We start from the raw sequence: 9437 nt of genomic DNA on the forward strand, positions 1-9437 counted from the left end.
ACCCAACAGGGGGTATAAAACCCAGGCACTCCCAACATCTCTTCCCTTTTTCTGCCAGGACCTCAAATCATGTGCTCCTGTCTACCATTAAACCATCTTTCCAAACACTCCAGGTTTCCAGTGTCTTTTTACCCACTTGGAACTGAACCTAAAAGGATTTTTTCCCCAACAGTCTAACAATAGAATTAGAATCTACTGACCAGGACCTGCTTAGCTTTCCAAACTGGCCAACAGATCAGATCTCTAGGATTTCCTGCCTTATACCTTTAAATTCCTGTAAAACTTGTTTTCCATTATTAAGGGTCTGTCTGTCTTGAAAAGCAGGCATTCAATAAACATTGCAATAATAATGGTTCTTCTTAGTATTATGCTCTTTACTTTGGCAAAATTCCAAAACACAGTATACAGTATTTACACTAAGCAAGAGTTAAAAAGTAGTTTAACCCAATGTAATATTCCTGTTTATATAACATGTAGCCCCTTTGTTTCATGAGTTGCCCTAGTTACCAGCTTGCTTTTGGGTGTGATTCAAGGTACTGGTCACTACATATAAAGCATTACATAAGTGGCTTCCAACCTTTTGGGCACCAGGGATGGGTTCCATGGAGAAAGGTTTTTCTCTCCATAGACCTTTGCTGGTTTGATGGCCCAGTTTCTGGCTTGCCACGGCCCAGTGCTGATCCTCAGACTGAGAAGTGGGGCAGGGGTGAAATGCTACTGGTTTGATCCAGTTTATGTGTACTGGCAGCGGCAGCCGCTGGTGATTTGGAAAACTGATAGAGGTGCCAGCATGAGACTCCGCCCACCTGCCTGGATACCGCCATTTTCTTTTTAAAACTCTGCATGAAAAAGCCTGTGTGATGGCGCGCAAACGAAGTGAACATGTGTGGACAAATTGCACACTTCCAAACCGGTAGGGAAGGTAAGTAGATTTCACCACTGGATTGGGGACTCCCTACCCTACATGACTTCAAGCCTGTTGCCTCTCTCCCAAAGTGTCTGCCAGGCGAGTTTAATCTGGCAATGTCGGCACACTCTGTGTTCCTTTGAATAAAAAATGTAATTTATCAGGACCCTGAAAGCACATCCTCTTGGTTGGACCCCCTGCCCTTGGAAATGAGTTTCCTCCTCCACTCCAGATTAAAACACCCCCCTCCTAACTGCTAGTTTAAAGGTCCCTAAAGACGTGGCTCTTCACCCTGGCCTTTGACCATCTGGATTTGTTTTCTCTGGCTTCTTCTTCTCTGTTACCATCTGGATTTGTTTTCTCTGCCTTCTTTGTTTTTTGGTTATATTGTTTTTGTGTGTTTTTAAATGCTTTCAAGGGTTTGTAAACTACTCAGTCCCACTGGGAATTCAGGTGGCATATTATTTTTTACAAGTGAGAGAGTAAAGCTCAGTTAGGAAAAGCCCTTCCTTGATCTTCTGCCTATATTACTTGTCATTACATCATTTGTCTTCCAGAAGATTCAAAAGAAAATGAATCCTTGTACTTTAGGGCTCCTATTACCAAAGGGAAATTAGCTCAGCTGATAATGACTCATTCAAAGTCTCCTGACTGCTTTGACTCCACCTTTTTCTTACTGCCCTAGCTAAAAAAAATACTCTACCACCATAATCACTACCCCACTGTTTATGTAGACATGGCTGTATACAATACATTAACCCATAGTTTACTGAAATTGTCAACTGTCTCTATAATATTCTGAATTACAAAATAGTTAACAGGAATGGACCTGTACAATATGAAAGCCTACAATTCTTCAATAGTTAACCAAAGAACAAAAGCTGACCGGTTTTCTATAGTGAAAACATTAAATATAATAAATATTATGTGTACTTTGCCCACAATATTTGTGTTGTTAACTAGAATGACTAGATCTGATTTATTTTATGCAGGAAAGTAAAGGGGAAAAATAAAAAGCCACAAGAGACCTCAGCTATTACTGAGAGAAAATAGTATTCCATACCTTTGGGGCTCATATTTCTATTGCCTACCCATCTTTTTTGTTATAAAAATCTGACCCTGTTCATGTTTTTTTAAATAAAAATCAATTCATGGATTTAAAAAGATGACCTCCATTCCTTAATCTAGTTTGTTTCCATAAAAATAGAGCTCTTCCAGTCTTGGAAATAAATTGCATCTCTCATTAAATTGTCTTTTTAAACACTGTTAATTAAAGAGGCCATAAAATGCTAAACAAAAAACCAAATGAAATTCATTTTGTACCTCACATTGCTCCTAGAGATGAAGGACCAATCAAAAAACTGTAATTATTAGATACTTAAATCTGCTGAAGATTGGCAATTAATGATTGAAATACTCCCCCCCCCCCCATTTCTCAGTGTCTCCAACTTCTAAAGTGCTTCATGTTTAAACATTTGGATTTCCTGACAGAAAATTTATGTGATGGAAATATTTAGGCACAAGGAATCCACCTGTGATGGAATGTGGTGAGGAGGTAGATTTCCAGGAGGGAGGAGCGCATTCCAGGGGGAGTAAAAGGCAACTCAATACATGTAGTAGATGCAGTTGATAGAATGTTCAGTTTGGCAAAATTTTGACTATATGTATGAAACAATAAAATAACTCAGCTTAGTAGAATCTCTGTGAATCGTTTTTAGTTTGGGACTTGACACCACCTGAAACTTTCCTAGTCCCTTCTGCGCTGCCTGGAGGAATGCAAACGTTGCACGAATGACTCAACTGAGTCCCATGATCAATTTATATTCTCCACAAATCCGACAGAGGGAGCTCTAGGCTGGGATTAGATAATGCCTACATCCTGGTAATTGCCACCTTTGATTCAAGCAGTGTATGACAAGTCACCCACAATATTCCAGAATTTACTGGAATGTTCTCGCTTTATGCCAATTTATTAAAATTTATGAGTCTTAAATTGTTTTTTTTTTTTTAACAATTCTAAGAATCCTACATGTGGAACAGAGTTTGACAGACAAGCTGTGTTACAGGTGTGCTAGTTCTGAGTGCTAAAGGCATGCAACTAGTCTGATTTGATATTTCCTTAATTTAGTAATTTGGATGCTGCTTCCCCACTGTTAGTGTTTCTGTTAAAGCAGAGGCAAAACTGTTTTTAAAAGATATATAAATATTACCTTTTTCCCCTCAAAATCTTAATTAGTTATACAGTAGTAGAATCATAATGATTTTTTTCCCTCCCAGAGTAGCAAACTAACTTTCTAAAACAGTCATATAATGCAAAACAGCATACAGGTCTTATAGATTTTTAAAGAGTAAATAAACATTAGTCATTAAAAGTTAATGAAAATCATATAATTAGAAAGGTGATGACTGATGTTCTTCCATCGTGTTTGAGGAGGACCTTGACATCTAATAGGTTGTGGACTGTTCATGATGTTTCCGCAGGTGGCTGATAAGGCCTATACAGGGACAAAATGTTCTGCCACATGTTGGGCAGACATGTGTGGACACCATTGCCGCAACATTTGCAACTCTGGCTTTGCGGAGTGCTCGCTTCTCTTCTGCTATGAATGTTCTTCTGGCCTCAGAGGTTTGGCAGCCTTGGTGGATCAGTATGCACCATTTTGGACAATCTTGTGCCAGGGTTTCCCAGGAGGTGGTGTCGATATCGAGGGACTTGAAGGAAGCTTTCAAAGTATCTTTGTAACACTTCCTTTGTCCCCCATGCAACCGCTTTCCTTTAGACAGCATCCCATAGAGGAACTGTTTAAGGGTGTGATGGTTTGGCATCCTAGCAACATGGCCTCCCCAGCGTGTCTGGGCTTTCATCAGCAGGGTGGGAACTGATGGCAGGCCTGCCCTGGAAAAGCCCTCAGTGTCAGGCACCTTATCTTGCCACCAGATCCTCAGGATTGTATGGAGGCAGTTCATGTGAAAGTGGTTCAATTGCCTAGCATGTCTCATGTATACAGTCCAAGTCTCACTGACATACAACAGGGTAGTTAGCACTATTGCTTGGTAGACGTTGAGCTTTGTAGCAAGGCTTATTCCACATTGGTTCCACATGTTGGTCATTAGTCTGCCAAATTCAGAGCTTGCCTTGGTGATTTTGCATTTGACCTCAATGTCAATTGTCACTGCACAGCAGAGGGTCCGCTGCTTGTAGCTTTTGTCCCTTTACTCTTGGTATTTGGCTTTTGAAGCTGGCTGATGCGTCGCTTCAGTCTTCTTTATGTTGATAAGGAGACCAAAGTTGTCACATACTACTGCAAATTTATCCACACTGGTTTGCATTTCCTGCTCTGATCCAACATTCAGGGCACAGTCGTCAGAAAAGAGGAGGTCATGTAGCATAGTCTCCTTTATCTTGGTGACAGCTTGGAGTATTTGCAGTTGAACAGTTTCCCATCTGTCCTGTATCTCAGGGTAACTCCCAAGGAACTGTTCTAGAAGGCATCTGACAGCATGGCTGAAAACATTATGCTGAACAAGGTCGGTACCAACACACACCTTTGCTTGATGCCATATGTGACGGCAAAGGCCTCTGAAGCTTCTCCATTGTCCAGCACATGGGTCATCATACTATCATGAAATTAACATACCATCAGGATGAATTTATCAGGGCACCCAAATTTTGACATGATGCACCACATCATGACTTCATGACTGACAGTGTCAAATTCCTTAGTGAGATCCATCAAGGTGGTGTATAGTTCACTATTCTGCTCTTGACACTTCTCTTGGAGTTGTCGGGCTGTGACGATCATGTCCACAGTGCCACGCTTTTTGCAGAAACTGCACTGTGCTTCAGGTAATAGATCCTGTTCCAGGTGGTCAGGCAAGCAGTTCAATAACACTTCTGCAAAGATCTTGCCTGCAAGGGAAGCAGTGATATTCCTCTATGATTATCACTGACTTGTCAATTCCCTTTCCTCTTGTAGAGGTGCATGATGGATACATCTTTCAGTTCCTGAGGAATGGTTCCTTGATTCCAGAATGACTGATACAGCTGAGTGAGTTTGTCGACAAACACTGCACTACCTTCCTTATAGATCTCTGCTGGTACCACATCAGATCCTGGGGCCTAGCCACTGGACAGCTGGTTGATGGCCTGTATGGTTTCAGTCTTTGATGGGGGGAGTCCAAGCTGTGCTTGATATCCATCTGGGGCATTCTGTCAATCACCTCATTGTTGATGGAAGATGGGCGTTTCAATACAGATTGGAAGTACTTGGCCCAATGCTATAGAATCAGGGTCTTCTCATTGATGAGAGTTGCACTAGCTGTGTCCAGTAGAGGGGAGCTCCCTGAAAGCTGAGATCCATACACAAATCTGAGGGCTTCATAGAATCGTTTAACATCATTTCTATCAGCAAACTTCTGAATTTATCTGCTTTGGTACTCAACCAGGAGTCCTGCATCTTGTGAAGCTTGCTCTGTATGAGTCTGCGAGTATTGAAGGCATTTTTCATAGCTGTTGATGATGGGTCATTCTGATAAGCACGATGAGAGCAATGTTCCCTCTAATTTTTTTTTGGGGTGGGCAGAAAAGTATATTATCTGAGCGGCAGTCCCCTTGGGACTGGGCGGCATAGAAGTACAAATAAATAAATAAATAAATAAGGAAGGAAATAAATAAATAAATAAATAAATAAATCCCTTCTTTTTTATTAAAAGAAATTAATAATAAAACAAAAACAAACTCTATTACTATTAAAACTAAAACAACCAGCAAATCCAAAAACATAACTATTAATAAAAACAGGTGAGGGCTGGGGTTTTTTTCTGTTATTATTTAAGTGCTTTTACCATATGCTTTAAATCAAGAGTCACTTCTCTCTCTGTTTCTCTCTCTTTCCTGTCATTCTCTGCCTCAATCATTTTCTCATTTCTCTTCCCCCCCTTTTTTTTCTATAATTTCTCTCTCCCTCTCTCTTCCTTCCATTCCTCCCTCTCTCTTCCTTCCATTCCTCCCTCTCTCTTGCTTTCTTCCTCTCTCTCTCTCTCTTCCTTCCTCTCTCCTCTCTCACTCTTTCTTTCTTGCTCTCTCTCAGTCTCCCTTCCTATCTTCTCTCTCTCTCTTTCTCTCTCTCTCCCTTCCTTTCTTTCCTTCTCTCTTCATTCCACTTTTTTCTCTTTGTCTCTCTCTTTTCCTTCCTTCTCCTCTTCCCCACCCTCTCCCTCTCTTTCTCCCTTTCTCCTTTTATATTTATCTCTCCCTTCCTTCCTCTCTTCCTCCCTTTCTCTCTCCCTCTCGTTCACTTTTCTTTCCCTTCCTTCCCTCCCTCCCTCCCTCCTTCTTTTCTCTCCTCTTTCCCTCCCTCTCTTTCCCTTCTTTCTCTCCACGTCTCCGGCGAGCAGCTGGCTTTGCTGACCGGCACAAGGCTCAAGCCAGCTGCCTGGGAAAGCCAGGAAGGTCCTCCTGCCCCCCCCAGCTGAAAACACAACGGAGGTCTGCCGCCACCAGCTCCCATTGCTCCACCCCGCTTCGCCTGTCATCCTGGACCTCCGTTGTGTTTTCGGGGGGGGGGAAGCGGCAAGAAAGCCCTGTGCCGGCCAGAGCTTTTCAAATGCGCTGCTTTCTTGCAACTCTTTCCTGGGCAGGGGGGAGGGAGGAGGCTACCCCCCCCCCCCCAGGAAAGAGGTGCAGGAAAGCAGCGTGTTTAAAAGGTGCACTGCTTTCCCGGAAAGCTGGCTTTCCTGGCCGGCACAGGACTTTCCTCCCGCTCCGCCCCGAAAACAATGGAGGATGACAGGCAGGGCGAAGCGGGGTGGAGCTACGGGAGGCTCAAGCAGGCAGCCTCCGCGCTTTTCTTTCGGCAGAAGAGGAGGAGAGGGGGCGGATCGGGCGGGCGGGGGGCAGCGCCTTCTACTGCCGGCGCCTCCACGCCCTGCCCCCCCGCGGGCTGACAGGGGGATGGGGACTGCGCGCCCGTGGAAAAGGGTGCGCGGGGGGTATTTTGGGGTGTTTTGGGGCAGCTCGTTCACCTTTGGTTCTCACCTGTCACTCAGCTCTCACCTGTGGCTCCTAGTAGCTGTAGCATGCACAGTGATCATACCCCAGGCAACAGCTTCAACAGGCTGACCAAACCAGGATAAGAGTAGCCATTGGGTCATTGAGTTTTGGTAGGGAGATAGGGACTTTTCTATCCCAAGCATGTGAAGACAGATTCTGGTGGGTTGAGCAGATGAAATCTACTAGAATAGGACAACGATCATGTAGGGGATCTCTGCAAGCGATGTGGTACACTAAGAGCACGGCAAGACACGAAATATGCCCTGGTCAACCACTGCACCCACCACTTCTCCAACTGTCTCGACTTTTGTCCTGCTATTGGAGGAAGATGGAATCTGGGAAGAGAGAGTGAGGCTGATTATGCACACCTCTCCCTCATTTTAATCCAATTCATGTGCAAGTCTTGATACCTCCCCCCCATTCCCATTAAAAGTCCTGTGGCGATGAGTGAGTGACGAAGAAGTAGCTGTGGATACACTGGAAGCTGTAGCCGAGGACCTGCACATAGGTGACTCAGGTCTAATGGTTGTCTTCTTGCTAACAAGCAACAGCTGAATTCGGCATCTATCTGAGTGACTGAGCAGTCCTCTCTAGGACCACACTGCTCACCTCCATAGTAAGAGGAAGGCTTAGAGAATTAGAAAAAGTTCTGGAAAGTTTAATCCATTTTGCTTCAAATGTCCATTTCTGGTTCACTAATGCAGTTCCATCTTTACTGGAGAATCAAAGGGATATTCTTTATACCAGGAATCTGGTTTAATAGCCAACTCAGTAATTCACATTTCCTGGAGAGAATAAACAATTCTAGGATATCCTGAACGCCACAATTCATATGTTAAGATTAGCATATAAATGATGGATCTACTTCTCAAAAACATCTATTGTAATTCCAAAAATAGTGTGAACATCTCCAAAAACAAAAGAATGCAAGAAATTCTGTTCTGATTCCAGAACCTTTCTAACCTTTCTGTGTTATGCTTGCAAAAGTATTGGATTTTGATGTTAATACTTGCGAATACATTATGGAATATTTCTATTTTAAAATACATATTAAGTTGCTTCTTTAAATTTTAAGTTAAATTAAAGGTTTTCTTCGAACCCTTTTTTCCCTTTAAATTTTAAATTAAAATTAATTCATCAAAAGATTGCATCAAAAAATATAGACTTCAGATTTTCTTTATTGGCCCTGTAAATAATATAGAGCTACCTCAGTACTCATTAATTGGTTCCGGGGGCACAATGAGTACAAATAAAAAATGTCCATAAGGAATAATGTATTAGTAATGAGACAGGTGACACTAGCAAGTTCTAGCTTGTGCATTGAGTGCTAAACAAATGAGGAGGACTGACAAAATGTTTGCATCAAAATGCGTCAAGTACCAAGGTCAAAAAATTCAGAACAGTCAAATACCAAGCTACCACTGTATGTTAATCCATGAGCCGTGGTGGCACAGTGGTTAGAATACAATATTGCACACTGACTGCCCAGAGCCTGCAGTTTGATCCTGATCAGTTCAACGTTGACTCAGTCTTCCATCCTTCTGAGGTCAGTAAAATGAGGTGCCAGATTGTTGGGGTAACATGCTGCTGACTCTGTAAACTACTTAGAAAGTGCAGCAAAAAAGTACTATAAAATAGTATATAAGTCTAAATGCTATTGATATTGGTTGTGACAGCTGTCAACCTTGATAGCTTCAAGGCAGAATTAGACAGATTCATGGATGCCAAGTGTGTTGGTGGTTATTGAAATGGATGTCCATGTGCCGCCTCAATGTTGGTTGAGGCAGGCAGGATTCCCTTGAGTACCATTTGTTGGGGGTCGAGGGAAAGGGATGGTCTTGCCTTCTCTTTCTGCTCAAAATCCCCAAGGACAATTGGTGGGCCACTGTGTGACACAGAATGCTGGACTCGATGGGCTTTGGCCTGATTCAGCATGGCTCTTCTTATGTTCTTATGCTAAGTGTAATTTTGACTTGTACTTAGAAATAGAAACCTAATGAGAACAATGCAGTGACCTCTAAAACAATGTCACTTCTCACCTGTTAATAACAACATTGCTTCCAAAACACTCCCAAGAACAGAACATCGCAGTAATCAGACCTAGTGATTATAAGGGTATGAATTACAGTCACCAGGGCCTATTGCTACAGGAAAGACCGCAACAGACACACCAGCTAAATAAAGGCAAAGCTCAAGGTCTCAGAGGGCCTCCAAGTGATGGACTTGCTCCTCCAGAGGACATGTTCTTCCATTCAGAAATAGAACAAGAGCATTTCAAAAGTCAAATGTTTTTTGAATAAAAGTGACATTGACTTGATGTTCAACTTATAAATCTTGTTTCAGTCACAAGATTGACATTCACTGTATTTCCAGGTAGAAATCTATAGTTGTATATAATCAGTATACCAATAACATCTTATCCCAAATCAATGGATTACCTCTTCCAGGAATCCATGGAGACATCAAACAATAGTTGTA

Source organism: Erythrolamprus reginae, chromosome 2 (genome assembly GCF_031021105.1).
Source record: "Erythrolamprus reginae isolate rEryReg1 chromosome 2, rEryReg1.hap1, whole genome shotgun sequence".
Taxonomy (NCBI): Eukaryota; Metazoa; Chordata; class Lepidosauria; order Squamata; family Dipsadidae; genus Erythrolamprus; species Erythrolamprus reginae.